Below are 18635 nucleotides of genomic sequence, written 5' to 3' on the forward strand. Positions count from 1 at the left end.
TAACACATGATCTGATGTAAATCCAGCTCAAATATCTGAGTACTTCAGTTAGTGCTTCATAAGTGCAACCAATCTGATTTAGATGTAGCAAATTATAGACAGACAGTTAATAGTTATGGATTGTAAGGCAATATCACAAAATCAAATAGTAGGTTTAATAATGAATAAAGAAATAGGAGTGAGGGTAAGCTACTACAAACAGCATAGCGAGCGCATTATTGTGACCGAGATACACGAAGCCAACACCTAGTACAGTAGTACAAGTTTATATGCCAACTAGCTCTGCAGATGATGAAGAAATTGAAGAAATGTATGATGAGATAAAAGAAATTAGGTTATTCAGATAGTGAAGGGAGACAAAAATTTAATAGTCGTGGGTGACTGGAACTCGATTGTAGGAAAAGGAAGAGAAGGAATGTAGTAGGTGAATATGGACTGGGGGTAAGAAATGAGAGGAAGCTGCCTAGTAAAATTTTTCACAGAGCATAACTTAGTCATACCTGACATTTGGTTCAAGAATCATAAAAGAAGGTTGTATACATGGAAGCAGCCTGGAGATACTGACAGGTTTCAGGTAGATTATATAATGGTAAGACAGAGATTTAGGAACCAGGTTTTAAATTGTAAGACATTTCCAGGGGCAGATGTGGAATCTGACCACAATCTGTTGGTTATGAACTGTACGAGGTGTATTCAAGTTCTAAGACCTCCCACCCCCCCCCCCCCCCCCCACCTCCCCCATCTGGAAAGAAATAGAAACATGCTCATTGTTTTAAAATGAGGCCGTGTTCATTGTCAATACGTGCCAGAGATGACAGCACCGTACGGCAGATGGAATTTTACCACCAGCGGCGAGAATGAAAACTGTTTTAAATACTTAAAATGGCGATGTTTTCCTTACTTGAACAGTGTGCAGTCATTCGTTTTTTGAATTTGTGTGGTGTGAAACCAATTGAAATTCATCGACAGTTGGAGGAGACATGTAGTGGTGGAGTCATGTAGTGGTGGAGTTCTGGATGTGTCGAAAGTGCATTCGTGGGTGCAAAAGTTTAATGAAGGCAGAACATCGTGTGACAACAAACTGAAACCAACTCGGGCTCGTACAAGCTAGTCTGATGACATGATCGAGAAAGTGGAGATAATTGTTTTGGGGGATCGCTGAAAGACTGTTGAACAGATCACCTCCAGAGTTGGCATTTCTGTGGGTTCTGTACACACAATCCTGCATGACGACCTGAAAATGCGAAAAGTGTCATCCAGATGGGTGCCACAAATGCTGACGGACGACCACATGGCTGCCTGTGTGGCATGTTGCCAAGCGATGTTGTCTTGCAACGACAGCATGAATGGGACTTTCTTTTTGTCGGTTGTGACAATGAATGAGACGTGGATGCCATTTTTCAATCCAGAAACAAAGTGCCAGTCAGCTCAATGGAGGCACACAGATTCAGCGCCACTAAATAAATTTCAGGTAACTGCCAGAGCTGAAAAAATGATGGTGTCCATGTTCTGGGACAGCGAGGGCGTAATCCTTACCCATTGTGTTCCAAAGGGCACTGCGGTAACAGGTGCATCCTACGAAAATGTTTTGAAGAACAAATTCCTTCCTGCACTGCAACAAAAACGTCTGGGAAGGGCTGCGCGTGTGCTGTTTCACAAAGACAACGCACCCGACACATCGAGGTAACGTTATGCAACAGTTTCTTTGTGATAACTTTGAAGTGATTCCTCATGCTCCCTACTCACCTGACGTGACTCTTAGTGACTTTTCGCTTTTTCCAACAATGAAAGACACTCTCCGTGGCCGCTCATTCACCAGATGTGCTGCTATTGCCTCAGCGATTTTCCAGTGGTCAAAACAGACTCCTAAAGAAGCCTTCGCCGCTGCCATGGAATCGTGGCGTCAGCGTTGTGAAAAATGTGTACGTCTGCAGGGCGATTACGTCAAGAAGTAATGCCAGTTTCATTGATTTCAGGTGAGTAGTTAATTAGAAAAAAAAATAGGAGTCCTTAAAAGTTGAATGCACCTCGTATATTAAAACTGAAGAAACTGCAAAAAGGTGAGAATTTAAGGAGATAGGACATGGGACCTGGATAAACTACTAAACCAGAGGTTGTACAGAGTTTCAGGGAGAGAATAAGGGAACAATTGACAGGAATGGGGGAAAGAAATACGGTAGAAGAAGAATAGGTAGCTTTGAGGGATGAAGTAGTGAATGCAGCAGAGGATCAAGTAGGTAAAAAAACGAGGGCTAGTAGAAATCCTTGGGTAACAGAAGAAATATTGAATTTAATTGATGAAAGGAGAAAATATAAAAATGCAGTAAATGAAGCAGGCAAAAAGGAATACAAATGTCTCAAAAATGAGATCAACAGGAACTGCAAAATGGCTAAGCAGGGATGGCTGGCTAGAGGACAAATGTAAGGATGTAGAGGCTTATCTCACCAGGGGTAAGATAGATATTGCCTACAGAAAAATTAGAGAGACCTTTGGAGAAAATAGAACCACTTGTATGAATATCTAGAGCTCAGATGGAAACCCAATTCTAAGCAAAGAAGGGAAAGCAGAAAGGTCAAAGGAGTATGTAGAGGGCCTATACAAGAGTGATGTACTTGAGGACAATATTATGGAAATGGATGAGGATGTAGATGAAGATGAAATGGGAGATATGATACTGCGTGAAGAGTGTTACAGAGCACTGAAAGACCTGAGTCGAAACAAGGCCCCGGGAGTAGATAACATTCCATTAGAACTGCTGAAAGCCTTGGGAGAACCAGTCCTGACAAAACTGTACAGTCTGGTGAGCAAGATGTATGAGACTGTGGAAATGCTGCCAGACTTCAAGAAGAATATAACAACAATCCCAAAGAAAGCAGGTGTTGACAGATGCGAAAATTATCGAACAATCAGTTTAATAAGTCACAGCTGCAAAATACTATTGCGAATTCTTTACAGATGAATGGAAAAACTAGTAGATGTCGACCTCGGTGAAGATCAGTTTGGATTCTGTAGAAATATTGGAACACGTGAGGCAATACAGACCCTACAACTTATCTTATAAGTTAGATGAAGGAAAGGCAAACCTACTTTTCTAGCATTTGTAGACTTAGAGAAAGTTTTTGACAATGTTGACTGGAATACTCTCTTTCAAATTCTGAAGGTGGCAGGGATAAAATACGGGGAGTGGAAGGCTATTTACAATTTGTACAGAAACCAGATGGCTGTTATAAGAGTGGAGGGGCATGAAAGGGAAGCAGTGGTTGGGAAGGGAGTGAGACGAGGTTGTAGCCTCTCCCCTATGTAACTCGATCTGTATATTGAGCAAGCAGTGAAGGAAACAAACGAAAAGTTCGGAGTAGGTATTAAAATCTATGGATAAGAAATAAAAACTTTGAGGCTCACCGATGACATTGTAATTCTGTCAGAGACAGCAAAGGACTTGGAAGAGCAGTTGAATAGAATGGACAGTGTCTTGAAAGGAGGATAGAAGATGAACATCAACAAAAGCAAAATGAGGATAATGGAATGTAGTTGGATTAAGTCGGGTGATGCTGAGGGAATTAGATTAGGAAATAAGTCACTTGAAGTAGTAGATGAGTTTTGCTATTTGGGGAGCAAAATAACTGATGACTGTAGAAGGAGGGAGGATATAAAATGTAAACTGGCTATAGCAAGGAACGTGTTTCTGAAGAAGGGAAATTTGTTAACATGGAGTATAGATTTAAGCGACAGGAAGTCGTTTCTAAAAGTATTTGTATGGAGTGTAGCCATGTATGGAAGTGAAACATGGACAAGAAGAGAATAGAAGCTTTCGAAATGTGGTGCTACAGAAGAATGCTGAAGATTAGATAGGTAGATCACATAACTAAAGAGGGGGTATTCAGTAGAATTGGGGAGAAGAGGAGTTTGTGGCACAACATGACAAGAAGGGGGGACCAGTTGGTAGGACATGTTCTGAAGCATGAAGGGATCACAAATTTAGCATTGGAGGGCAGCGTGGAAGGGAAAAATCTTAGAGGAAGACCAAGAGATAAATACACTATGCAAATTCAGAAGGATCTAGGTTGCAGTAGGTACTGGGAGATGAAGCAGCTTGTACCTCGAGGAGTATAAAATATTGCTGATATTGGCTTCTCCTCATTAATTTATGCAAAAGGATGCACAGTAGGGTAACATTGCTCACTTTCTTTGGTTCTATAAGCCTTAGGTTGCTGAAAACTTGGAAAACAAATGCCCTTATACCAAAAACATTTTCAGCAATACTGTAGATGAAATAACCTCTACCTGGAAATTCTTTGCGCACTTCCTTTCTCGTAAATACAGGATATGGCTTCATCATGTGTCAATCCAAGAACAAAAAGCTGCTTCACAGACGAATACCTGGTAATATTTCACCAAATCAAGGCACCTAAAAAAAATAGACATGAATTGTCGAAAACTTCCTCACTTGTCCAGCCTTGGCATCCAATTTCCACAAATGTGAAACAATAGTGGGCATCCACTAGAGCTAGAAGTACCACACTAAGTATCTTTCTGTAGTTAAATAATTGGCTTGGTATGGTGATGTTTGATGTCAATTGCCCACAAACAGTTCGGAAAATTCTGAAGATTTTCTAGATGATGTGCTATGTTTAGCCACTTATTTCTGTTTATAGGCAACTGAAAAAAAGCAGGGTTGTTATTCTATGAATGTATACTGTAGGTAATTTAAATGTTGTAGTTTTTTATCTGTACATCTAAAACTGCAAACATGCTTTCAAAAAGGCAGGCTATATATTATGCAATGTTTTCAGTGGCCAGAACATAATGTTCATGATCCATTAGCTACTGAACATGTAACACTTGATCCAGGGATATAGACACTGTGTGTTACGATGAAGAAAGTCATGACACTGCAGCTACTGAAGCTACTGTAATTGATCAAGAGGGACCTCCAACAGGCAGGAAAAGGTAGAAACTTATACTTCTTCGTAACAAGTGGATAGAAAAATGAAAACAGCAAAAGGTGAAAGCTGTTCATTTTGTGATCCACTCTGTTTTAAATTGAAAGAATTGGATTTTAAGTAAAAACATATTTTGTTTATCATTAAATAAAGGCAATAAAAGTTGTACATACACGAATTACGCAATTTATGATCGAAAATGCTAGTTTAGTATCTGATTGTACCTAAATTTAAAAAATCCTATTAAATAAACTTTGTTATGACTAAAGTTCGCAAATAGTCTTTCCAGCTAAGAATTACACTAATATTTTATCGAAAATAGTAATTTTATAGTACCTAAAATATCTAATTTCATGTTAGAATTTGAATGTATCTAATTTTTAAAAATCCAGTCAAATAAAATTAGTATGACTAAACCTACCCTTTCGGTCTTTGCATTTACTTAGAGAACAGTAATTGAATGATAACTTGTTTCTTCACATTCTGAACACCAATCGTGAGTCACAGTGACAGCATATGCCAGGCTGTTTCAGCCCACCCTGCTCTGCAGAGTGTTGACGCTTGCTGTGAACTGTCAAATTGGCTAGCAGGACAAGGAGGAGCCTTGTGACCTGCTGTCAGCACCTACTTGCCATGTCAGAACAGCCAGTTGGAATCATCTACACTGCCTACATTCAGTAGGTCAGTGTGGAAAGTCAAGAATGCCAAAACTAGGCAGATCCAAATCATCTCTGTTCGTCACTGGTTACAAGGATTGTCTGGTTTCCCTACAGATGGAAGAGTTATTCACTGCAATGTGTACAACAAAGACATAAGTAACATGTTGACCAATTATCTGCTACGCCCACTCACAGAACAGTGATTCCTTTATTTTTTTATTATTTTTTTTTTTTTATTATTAAGTTATCTTGAGCCAGGCATGTGTGAATGCTAAGATATTGTATCTAAACCCTTAATGTAGGTTAATTTTGCTAAGTACATCTTGTGCGTAAATTCTTCCACAAAGTATTTCTCTCTTCTTTTTGTTTTTAGGTGTCTTCTGAACAGAGGTCATATTTAAGCCAGCATGTTGCAGCAGTTTAACACCAGGCAAACCTAAAAAAAATAAATGAAAATCGAAACAAACATTTGTAACTAAACCAAATGCAATAAACAACTGAATTTAATCTTCAGCTGTGTTGAGCAATTGGTGCAGCAAACATACCATTCAAATCAGGTGAAACCAGCCAGATCCAAAGTTCTCCAGAAAAATACTGTCATCACATCATTCCATCAGAATCCACACTGAGAAAGAACTATTTAGATTCTTTATATGAAAATACATTGAGCAAGATAAGGGAGGACACAGGCGATTCATACGTGTGGCTCTCTGTCGAAGAGGCAACTGACAGACAAGGTCGATATGTGAGTAATTTGACTGTTGGAAAGTCAGATCCTGAAACTAGCTCTGTACCTCACCTGATCTGTAGCAAGGAGCTAAAGAAGACTAACCAGGAAACAAATGCTCACTTTGTTAATAAAGCTCTCAAATTACATTTCCCCAACAGTCTAGATGAAAATAAATTACTTGTAATCTACTCTGATGCAGCCGCATGCATGATTGCTGGTGTCAAATTGTTGAAAGTATTTTACCCAGCCTTGCTCCATATCATATGTCTTGCCCATTCCATGAATCATGTAGCTGAGATAATAAGTCTCAAATTTCCACATGTAAATAAGCTATTTCTGCCATCAAAAAGGTTTTTATTAAAGCACCTACAAGAATCCAGTTATTTCGAGAGGAACTTCCCAATGTCCCACTTCCACCAAAACCAATACTTAATTGCTGGGGAACATGGCTGCAGGCAGTGTAATATTACAGCAAGCATTTGGAAGACATTAAGAACCTTGTTCTTAAATTGTGGGAGGAGGCAGTGAGCATTACTTTAGCTAAAGATTTTCTAAAGGACCCAACAATTTCAAACAACATTGCATACATAAAATCTCTCTATGCATTTATGGTGCCTATTATTAAAGTTCTAGTGTGTTCAGGGAAACCAGTCTACACGCAGCTGCGATTGATAGAAGAGGTCACAGAAAAAATAGACTTGGTTCCTAGTTCTATTGATATGAAAGTGAGAAACTAAAGACAGTGCAATAAAGAAAAAAAAAAACAGGACTGACCACCATCTGCACAGTCGTTGATATCTTATCAAGTAAATCAACAGAACATGAGTGTGCAGTCTGCGCCTAATACCATCATTTACATAAATTCCGATGACATCTGTTGACGTGGAATGCTCATTCTTGGCATGTAAGATGCTATTAACAGACAAGAAATGCAGTTTCTCAGTGGAAAATGTGGAGAAAGTTGGTTATTTACTGTGACTGTAATTATGGACGTAGATAATAATATAATGTGGATTTTTGTCAATCTATTTATCTTCCTAGACAATAAAATGTCACATTCATGGTCACCTATTTCCAGATTATTATAGCCTATTTTTGTAAGTTATAGAACCTATTTTAGGTACCTAATTTAGGATTTTTCAGAACCTAAAAGTCTGAGGTCTAGTGATGACACTCCTGAAATAGCAATGCACAAAATAAACTACTGTACATTTAATTTTAAGATACCCAACATTCTGCAGCCCTATGATTGCATAACTGCAACTGTCAACAAACTGGATCTTTTGCAAATACAGTTCCACATGGTTAGGGTGTGAGTCAAGTTGGTCGTCACTCAAAGGGTCTGAAAATTCAGTTAGTGTAAATATATAAAAGAATATAATGATGATATTATATTTTGAATAATATGGATTTTCAGGGTTATGCCTTTCAGCATTCAGATGGCAAGTGCTATAAAAATATAGGCAATGAGTGGTTTTTATCACAAGAAGATTCATACACCACTTTGTTTACCGCAAGACCTGGGGTGTAGACATAGCATAACAACTAGAACTGAAGACAAAAATTTGTATCGAGTAGTATATTCGTGACCATTTATTTATGCGATGTTGCATTCGGTGCAGACTTGGACTCTCTAGCAGCTGGACACTGGCCAGGTTTTTTATCGGGGAGCTGCTAGTACCCACCACAGGGTAGAGCTCACTCCTAAATTTAAGAGTTAAGTATCTCCAGGTCTATGTGACACCCCGCTGTGTCTCCTAAAAGCACCCCACGACTTTACAGACAAGTCACACACATCCAGTTGCTTCTCTGTTTACGTAAAACTTGTAAGTGTTCTTCCCATCCACTAAAAGGCCATACAGAAAAAATGGGGAATAACATACCACTTTCATTGTTGTTCCATTTTTCTTAAATAATAGCAAGCTACAAAAAGAGAATTATGGATTATTTACATAAATATCAATTGCCTTTGGCGAACGTGGCAAAGCAAAGGGTAAAGTGAAATACAAAGAAACCAGATGGTGGAACAATAGAGTAAAAGATGCAATTAAAAAACATAATATAGCAACGAAAAACATGGAGTTTGAAAAAAGAAATCAGAACCAGAGGCTGGTACCAAAAGATGAACTCAAGGTAACAACACAGGAGAAGGAATACCGACAAAAGAAAGTCCAAGCAAAAGAAGAAAAGAAGAGGAGTTAGGAATTATTCGTCCAGAAGCTTGAGCAGGGTAGCAAAGGGAACCAAAAACTGCTGTACGGGTTTTTGAAAAGTAAAAGAACTGATAGAGAAGACCTGAAACCGATTGAAACAGAGGTTGGAGATATTATCAGGGAGCTGGAAGGTATCAGAGGACAGATGAAGACGTATTTTGAAATCTTACCGAGTGGGGAAGGTGCACAAGAAAGTGACACCGAAGTCTTTGAATTAGAGGAATAGCATTATCCAACCTCTTGGTTAGAAACATAGAATTCCCTGAAACAGATGAAAAGTGGGATGGCGGCTGGAGTAGATGAGCTGACAGTGGAATTGATTAAAGCCGCAGGAATCCATGGAATACAATGGTTACACTGGGTCCTTGGGGTGATATGGAAGGAAAACAAAGCTCCGGATGAATAGAAAAAAGGAATTATAATACCATTGTTCAAGAAAGGTAGTAGAAAGAAATGGACCAACTACCGAGGAATCTCACTCTTGTCACACTGCCTTAAAATAATGGAAAAGGTCGTAGAAAAAAGATTGTGGAAAGTTCTAGAACACCAATTAGAGGAACAACAGTGTGTGTTCAGAAGTAATATGGTAACATTAGATCTCATTTTCTCCCTCTGTCAGTTAATGAAGAAATATTGGGAAAAAGGAAAGGACTTGATAGCAGTATTTGTGGATTTGGAAAAAGCATATGACAGTGTACAACGGGATAAAGTATGGCAGTGCTTGAAAAAACATAATGTTCCTGATTCAGTAATTAAAAAAGTCTAGATGCTGTACAATGGTTGTGATAGCAGTGTACAAGTAGGAGGTGGAAGATCAAAATGGTTTAAGACAAAGAGAGTTGTTCAGCAAGGCAGTTCGCTCTTCCCTTTACTCTTCATTACACTTATGGACACAATCATGGAAGAAATCAAAGAAGAAGAAAATGAAGATCTCAACACTTTTGTTTTTGCCAATGACATCGCCATTTGGGGATAGATGGAAATGGAGGTTCAGAGGAGACTATATTACTGGAACACAAAATTTAAGAAATTCAAGTTAACTGTGAATAGGAACAAGACAGTGGAAATGAAGAGGAGCAGGGCACCCACACCTTGTCACATCATGCTGGAGGGGGAGAAGGTTGAATGTGTGAAAAGATTCAATTATCTGGGTAGCATCAAATCATGTGATGGTAGTTCCAAACTAGAAGTCTTAAACAAAATAACAAAAGGATGTAGCTTCTTCCACCAAGTATGAAATCTAACCTGGGACAAGGAAGTCCCTCAAAGAGCCAAACAGACCATGTATAAAACTTATCGCGTGCCAAACATGATGTATAGTCTAGAGGCCTATGTCATAAATAAGAGATATGAGTGTCAAATACAAGCATGTGAAATGAAGTGCCATAGGTCAGCTCTATGAATAACTAGGAGAGACCTGAGGGTAACATTGAGTACAGAGGAGAGAAAGAGTGCTTTGAGATTGAAGTAGTTCGATCATGTGAAGTGAATGCACCCGACTCGAACTCCACACCAGTATTTGGAGATGGAGGTACCAGGAAGAAGACCAGTTGGGTGGCCTTGAAAGAAATGTACAGATCAGGTTAAGGAAGATCTCAAGAGGAGAGGAGTAACATGGGATGTAGTGGAGAGGGAAAAGCTATACAGGACAGAAACCAATGGAGGCATATCGTTCGTAAAGTACGTACATGGCTCGTTGGAAGGAAATCATGATGATGATGATGATGATGATGATGATGATGATCACCAATTCAGTACAATTCTGTGTAGAATACCAGTTGAAAAGTGAACAGAAGTCTTCAAACCACTAATGCATATGTAAACCTATTCCATATGCTTGTACAGTCATTAACAATTCATAAGGCACTGTGTCAAATGCTTACCAGAAATCTAGCAGAGTCTGCCTGTTGTCTCACACGATATACTGCAAACTATGGATGAAGGACAAGGCATGCTGAGTATGGCATGAGGGGTGATGTCTAAAACCAAGATGATTTGTGGACATAAGCTTCTCAGTCTCAAGATAATCTATCATATTTGAACTGAGAATATGTTCAAGGATTTTGCAGCAAACCAGTGTTAGTTATGTTGGTCTGTGATTTTGCAGGTCAGTTCTTCTGCTCTACATATACATAGGAGTCACCAGCATCTGTCTCCAGTGGCTTGGGACGGCGCAATGGGCAAGATATTTGCAATAAAAGCAAACTGAGTAAGGGGCCAGTGCTGTAGAGTAGTCCTTGAAAAACGGAAGTGGGATTCCATCCGGACCTGGTGACTTTGTTTTCAACTCTTTCAGTTGTTTCTCTCTGTCACGGATTCTTATTACTATGCCATACATATGGGAGTCTGTTCAATGGTCAGACAACAGTATGTTTGTACAATTCTCCTGAATGAACGACTTCTTTAGTCTGAGATTTAAAACTTTGTCTTTCGTTTTGGTATCTTCAACTGCGGCACCAGACTGATCAAAAGTGACTGAATGCAAGCCTTAGACCCGCTTAGCGATTTTACATAGGACGAGAATTTTCTTAGTTATCTGCCAGATCTTTTGCTATGATATGCAACTCTCTTCTGAATGTGAAGATATTTTGTTCATGCCGACCTACATAGGGAGAAATGATCACCATGATAAAATATGGGAAATCAATACTGGTACGGAAAGATATAAGTGTGCGTTCTTTGCGCATACTGTACAAGATTGGAATAATAGAGTATTGTGAAGATGGTTCAGTGAATCCTCTGCCAGGCACTTAAACGCAATTTGCAGAGTATGTTTGTAGAGGTAGATGTAAAGTGTGGCGGTGATAGTAGTTGTTTGCTTTGAGCAAAATTATTTTCATAGAAGCACAAATCTTTACTAACTTTTGCTTGTCTTCTTTGAACCGAGAGTCCAACAGCCTTTGCTCCTCATCATTTTCCGAATCTTGTTATTGTACTATGGTGGGTTTTTCCATTCTTAATCCACTTACTGGGTACATAGTTCTCCAGATAACGACCTACAATCTGCTTGAACTGTGCCCGTAATTCCTCTACATCAATCTTACTGGAACTAAGTGATGTAAATTCACTGTCTAAGTGAGATGCTAATAACTGCATATCTGCTCTTTCAAACAAAAACACCCTCCTAGCCAAAGACTGATTTATTAACTTATGCAATCATAGTTGCTATAATGAATTCATGATCGCTAATCCCCACTTCTATACTGACGCTGTCGATAAGATCCCGCCTATTTGTAACTACAAGATCTAAGATATTTCCAGTGTGAGTGGGCTTGTGAACTAGCTGCTCAAGACAGTTTTCAGAACATATGGTGAAAAGTACTTTGCATGACTGTCTTTCTGTACCCCCATATTGAATCCAAAAACATCGCAGTCAATACTCGGTTGAATAAAGTTGCCTCCAACCAGTAAGCATGAAGTGAGTATTAACCCGTTACTGACTGTAGACATCTTTTGAATGACTCTATAACTGTCACAGCAGAATCAGGTGGCCAGTTAAAAACATCCAAGAATTAAGTTGGAAACCAGATAACTTCACTGTTACTGAACTATGACATAAATAGATATAGTATTTTTGTCAACTGCAATGAACACCGCCACTTCTATGGTCTCTAATCTGTGTTACCAATACACATTCCATGACTTGGTAAATCTTTCAGAGCTTTCCACTTCAGATTTCAGCCAGCTGTCGGTCTCCAGGGTAACCTGAGTGTGAGAACTTTCCTGGAGGGCAGTAAATTAGGGAACTTTGTTACAAATACTTCGATAATTTACTGATAAAATTTTGACAGTTGATGTGTCTTTATTGCAAGCACAGTTCGACTTCCCTGTCTGTGTAATGACTGGCAAGCGTTCATCAGAGTACCTCCAATAAACGCCTAGCCTAAAAAAACCCTGATGTGCATTCCACAAGTACTCTATTACCTGAGTAGCTGCTTCCTTTGTGTAGTGCACCCCTGATATGTTAAGTGGAGCCCTACAAATCCCCAATCTATAATGCAAGTCTAGAAACATGTAGCCAGGACTATCAACTCTTGGAACAAAGCTGCTCATTGTGAAGTCTGCTTGCACCCCATTCTTGCGGCCAGCAGCCTACGCCCCACTCGCGATGCTGTCTGTCTGAACTAAGGACGACCTTGGTACCAATGCAACAGGCCTCGTTGGTGCCGATGTGAGCCATAATGTGCAGACGACTGCACACTACTCTCTCGGTAGTAGCAGACAGGGCCACCTCCACATCTCAGATGAAGCTCCGCGGCATACATACGGAGTACACATTGGCTTTCTGTACAGCCCTAAATGCTATTTGGCTAAGAGTTTCCAGAGCACACCTAACGTTAGAGCTCCCGATAGCTAGCAAACCTCTGCCTACATTTAGCTGCTCAGTTCCCGCTGAAGGCATGGCCAACTGTCCACTCCAGACATCCAGTCTCCACAGTTACCCTCTGCTTTGAATGATGCAAATGCATCACCACCCACAATTCACTCTGCTGTGAGGGCCTCGGGTGCACTAGAAGGTGCCTCAATAGTAGAAGCTGTGGGCGAAACAAGTGACATCTGTCTTGTGCACAGCATGCACACATCCTACCCATCTTTGCAAGACTAACTGAAAAAGTAAACTGTAAAATCAGACTGACTCCTAGATATGCAACTTGCTACTCTTGTGATGTGTTACCAATTGCCACTTGGGTCTCAGTGAGCTGTGTAGCTGGCTCTTCAGAAGAAATGACAACTATACTACAAACTGCCCAAATTTACACTTACAAAATGTGAGCTGGTTGTTGTTGTTGTTGTCTTCAGTCCTGAGACTGGTTTGATGCAGATCTCCATGCTACCCTATCCCATGCAAGCTTCTTCATCTCCCAGTACCTACCGCAACCTACATCCTTCTGAATCTGCTTAGTGTATTAATGAGAGCTTACGCCTGTTAAATGGAAATGTGCACGAAATTTTAAGAACATGCTGCAAGGAGAACACAGGGAAAGATATACTTAATTTGCTCCTCTGTAGACATGTGTCAGTTGAGATCTGGCTAAATAACTTGTTGGAGCAGAGTGCAGATGGTATGGAGTTATTGGACCAGTGGCTGTAATATTGCTCCACACCTTTGCTATGACACTGGATAAATGAGGTATTGGCAATGCAGGAAGCAGAGAGAGACAGTTGGCAGATGTGTGGTATCACATGGTACCAATCTTAAACAGTTTGGGCACTTAAAACACAAGGTCCTTGTTTGTAAAACAACGAGCTGTCAGCTTCAATAATGGCATGATAATTGTGCATAGGATGCACCTTGGTGGGTTGTGTATCTAAGTCTCATCGGGACTGATGCAAACTGTTGCTTAACGTGAAGTTTTCAGACATGTCAAACAGACATCAAGAAATAAAGGACCATATTTAATCAGGAGTGAAATACGCACACTTCAAACTGCAACATGCATATTAAAAAAAAAAGAAATCTACAGTCCGTTTAAGAGCTGACAAGAACATTACTACCATATCAGCAAATTATAGGTTGTTTATTGTTACGTAATTCAACAAAAAATGTGAATCACTCGTTCATGGTTTAAAATGATTCAGGACAACTGCTGTTCCACAGTTTACACTCAACTGGACATTTGCTTGGGTAAAACCATATCGTTCAGTCATTGCGGAAATCTTCACACTAACTACTGACTTAGACTTCAGTGACATCGTGGTGGTAAATTGTATGAATTAATAACCAAAATGTAAAGTCAATGGACCAGTTGTGAACACAGATCACTACATTGCACGTGGGTATGAATGATGGATAACTTTTAAGAACACAAAGTTAGGACTTGTAACAAGGTTTTAAGCAAAACATCTACAAATATACAGCCAAGGACCCCAGAATCAGAACAATACAGATGATGTCTTCCTACAAGCAAGCAGACCAGTGCTCAGGTGAAACTTGCAGGACTCGCTTCAGTGGGAGACAGAGAATGGTCATATGCGCAGGGGGAGTCACCTAACGTTACTGCTGGATATATTTCATAAACCACATCAAATACTGACGAACCGATTCCACAGACAGAACGTGAGGAGGGGCTAGTGTAATTGTTCAATACAAACCATACAAAAATGCACGGAAGTTTGATTTTTAACACAAACCTATGTTTTTTTTCTAATGGAATCACGTTAGTTTCGTTAGCACATCTGAACATTTAAACAAATATGTAATCAGTGCCGTTTGTTGCATTGTAAAATGTTAATTACACCCAGAGATATTGTAACCCAAAGTTGATGCTTGAAACCTCCGACATTCAGTTGCGTGTTGTAACAAACACGGGCCACGGTCGGCGAGCAGCATCTGCAGGGAAATGTTTATGATGACAACCATGTTTACGAGTATGGCTGTAGTGAACTGTTGTGGTTTGGTCTAGCTGTCGCAGTGTCCGCATGTAGCGCTTGCTGCTATTGTTATTCTGCATTCGTCTCCGCACACAGACGAACTGTAGTACACCGTGTTACCAGACGTCTGTGATAGTGTAGTGTTGAAGAAACTGTGACCATGGTGTATTCGAACTGTGAAAAGGCGGAGATGATACTCACCTATGGCGAGTGTCGACCAAATGCAGCTGAAGCCTGCAGGGTGTATGCAGAATGGTACCCGGACAGAGAGCATCCAACGTGCCGCACATTGCAAAACATTTACCACCAACTGTATGCAACAGGTATGGTCATAGCACGCAAGCGGGTCCCTAACAGGCCTGTCACAGGAGAAGCGGGTGCAGTTGGTGTGTTAGCTGCTGTTGCCATGAACCCACACTTGAGTACACGGGACATTGCGAGACCCGGTGGACTGAGTCAAAGTAGTGTCATGCGCATACTGCATCGTCACCGCTTTCACCCGTTTCATGTGTCGCTACATCAGCAATTACATGGTGATGACTTTAATCGTCGTGTGCAATTCTGTCAATGGGCATTAACAGAGAATGCGTTGCAGTTCTACCTGTTTACCGATGAAGCGGGTTTCACAAACCACGGGGCAGTGAATCTACGGAACATGCATTACTGGTCCGTTGACAATCCTCGCTGGCTCAGACAGGTAGAGCGACAGTGACCATGGACTGTCAATGTATGGTGCGGAATCATTGGTGTCCACCTCATTGGTCCTCACTTCATTGCAGGGGCCCAAACAGCTGCAACTTACATCGCGTTTCTACAGAATGATCTGCCAACGTTGTCCGAAAATGTCCCACTGGAAACGCGTCGACGTATGTGGTATCATCATGATGGTGCACCTGCACATTCCGCAATTAACACTAGGCTGACCCTTGACAGGATGTTCGGTGGGCGTTTCATAGGACGTGGAGGACGCATAAATTGGCCAGCCTGTTCTCCTGATCTTACACCTCTGGACTTCTTTCTGTGGGGTACGTTAGAGGAGAATGTGTACCGTGATGTGCCTACAACCCCAGAGGATATGAAACAACGTATTGTGGCAGCCTGCGGCGACATTACACTAGATGTACTGCGGCGTGTACGACATTCATTACGCCAGAGATTGCAATTGTGTGCAGCAAATGATGGCCACCACATTGAACATCTATTGGCCTGACATGTCGGGACACACTCTATTCCACTCCGTAATTGAAAACGGAAACGACGTGTGTACGTGTACCTCACCCCTCATGGTAATGTACATGTTTGTCAGTGAAAAAGAACAATAAAAAGGTGGACGTAATGTGCTGTTTCAGTCTCTTTTGTACCTAAGGTCCGTCACTATTCCCTTTGGATTCCTACGGAATTCGGTGCTCTCCGATTCACACGATCGAACAAGTGGAGGAGTGGTACTCAAGTCTCAACTTTAGGTTACTATATCTCCGGATGTAATTAACATTTTACAATGCAACAAATGGCACTGATAACATATTTGTTTATATGTTCAGATGTGCTAACAAAACTAACGGGGTTCCATTTAAAAAAACGTAGGTATGTGTTAAAAAACATACTTTCGTGCATTTTTTTTAATGGTTTGTTTATGAAATATATCCAGCGGTAATGTTAGGTGACTCACTCAAAGATGATGTGACTTACCAAACAAAAGCGATGGCAGGTCAATAGACACACAAACATACACACAAAATTCGAGCTTTCGCAACCGGCGGTTGCTTCGTCAGGAAAGAGGGAAGGAGAGGGAAAGATGAAAGGATGTGGGTTTTAAGGGAGAGGGTAAGGAGTCATTCCAATCTCGGGAGCAGAAAGACTTACCTTAGGGGGAAAAAAGGACAGGTATACACTTGCATACACACACACACGTACATCCATCCACACATAAACAGACACAAGCAGACATTTGTAAAGGCAAAGAGTTTGGGCAGAGATCTCAGTCAAGGCGGAAATACAAAGGCAAAAATGTTGTTGAATGAAAGGTGAGGTATGAGCGGCGGCAACTTGAAATTAGTGGAGGTTGAGGCCTGGTGGGTACCGAGAAGAGGGGATATACTGAAGGGCAAGTTCCCATCTACGGAGTTCTGACAGGTTGGCGTTAGTGGGAAGTATCCAGATAACCCGGACGGTGTAACACTGTTTCAAGATGTGCTGGCCGTGCACCAAGGCATGTTAGCCACAGGGTGATCCTCATTACCAACAAACACTGTCTGCCTGTGTCCATTCATGTGAATGGACAGTTTGTTGCTGGTCATTCCCACATAGAAAGCTTCACAGTGTAGGCAGGTCAGTTGGTAAATCACGTGGGTGCTTTCACATGTGGCTCTGCCTTTGATCGTGGTCACCCTCCGGGTTACAGGACTGGAGTAGGTGGTGGTGGGAGGGTGCATGGGACAGGTTTTACACCGGGGGCGGTTACAAGGGTAGGAGCCAGAGGGTAGGGAAGGTGGTTTGGGGATTTCATAGGGATGAACTAAGAGGTTACAAGGGTTAGGTGGACGGCGGAAAGACACTCTTGGTGGAGTGGGGAGGATTTCTTGAAGGATGGATCTCATTTCAGGGCAGGATTCGACGAAGTCGTATCCCTGCTGGAGAGCCACATTCAGAGTCTGATCCAGTCCCAGAAAGTATCCTGTCACAAGTGGGGCACTTTTGTGGTTCTTCTGTGGGAGGTTCTGGGTTTGAGGGGATGAGGAAGTGGCTCTGGTAATTTGCTTCTGTACCAGGTCGGGAGGGTAGTTGTGGGATGCGAAAGCTGTTTTCAGGTTGTTGATGTAATGGTTCAGGGATTCTGGACTGGAGCAGATTCGTTTGCCACAAAGATCTAGGCTGTAGAGAAGGGACCGTTTGATGTGGAATGGGTGGCAGCTGTCATAATGGAGGTACTGTTTGATGTGGACGGATGTGTGAAGCTGGCGATTTGACAGGTGGAGGTCAACGTCAAGGAAAGTGGCATGGGATTTGGAGTAGGACCAGGTGAATCTGATGGAACTAAAGGAGTTGAGGTTGGAGAGGAAATTCTGGAATTCTTCTTCACTGTGAGTCCACATCATGAAGATGTCATCAATGAATCTGTACCAGACTTTGGGTTGGCAGGCTTGGGTAACCAAGAAGGCTTCCTCTAAGCAACCCATAAATAGGTTGGCGTACAAGGGGCCATCCTGGTACCCATGGCTGTTCCCTTTAATTGCTGCTATGTCTGGCCTTCGAAAGTGAAGAAGTTGTGGGTCGGGATGAAGCTGGCTAAGGTATTGAGGAAAGAGGTTTTAGGTAGGGTGGCAGGTGATCAGCATGAAAGGAAGTGTTCCATTGCAGTGAGGCCCAGGACGTGCGGAATATTTGTGTATAAGGAAGTGGCATCAATGGTTACAAGGATGGTTTCCGGGGGTAACAGATTGGGTAAGGATTCCAGGCATTCGAGAAAGTGGTTGGTGTCTTTGATGAAGGATGGGAGACAGCATGTAATGGGTTGAAGGTGTTGATCTACATAGGCGGAGATACGTTCTGTGGGGGCTTGGTAACCAGCTACAATGGGGCGGCCGGGATGATTGGGTTTGTGAATTTTAGGAAGAAGGTAGAAGGTAGGGATGGGGGTTGTCGGTGGGGTCAGGAGGTTGATGGAGTCAGGTGAAAGGTTTTGTAGGGGGCCTAAGGTTCTGAGGATTCCTTGAAGCT

The 18635-nt window shown here is 41.3% G+C and overlaps 1 long non-coding RNA gene across 1 annotated transcript in view; it reads left to right on the forward strand.

The window, feature by feature from the left end:
- The window catches only part of LOC126336270 (uncharacterized), a 46934-nt gene extending 40818 nt beyond the window's left edge, over nucleotides 1–6116 (forward strand). The window contains exons 2-3 of the long non-coding RNA XR_007564938.1: nucleotides 4795–4951; nucleotides 5977–6116. This is a non-coding gene — a long non-coding RNA (uncharacterized LOC126336270). The remainder of the gene's footprint in view (nucleotides 1–4794; nucleotides 4952–5976) is intronic.
- Nucleotides 6117–18635: the final 12519 nt, after the last annotated feature.

The sequence above is a fragment of the Schistocerca gregaria genome, chromosome 2 (assembly GCF_023897955.1).
Source record: "Schistocerca gregaria isolate iqSchGreg1 chromosome 2, iqSchGreg1.2, whole genome shotgun sequence".
Classification (NCBI taxonomy): domain Eukaryota; kingdom Metazoa; phylum Arthropoda; class Insecta; order Orthoptera; family Acrididae; genus Schistocerca; species Schistocerca gregaria.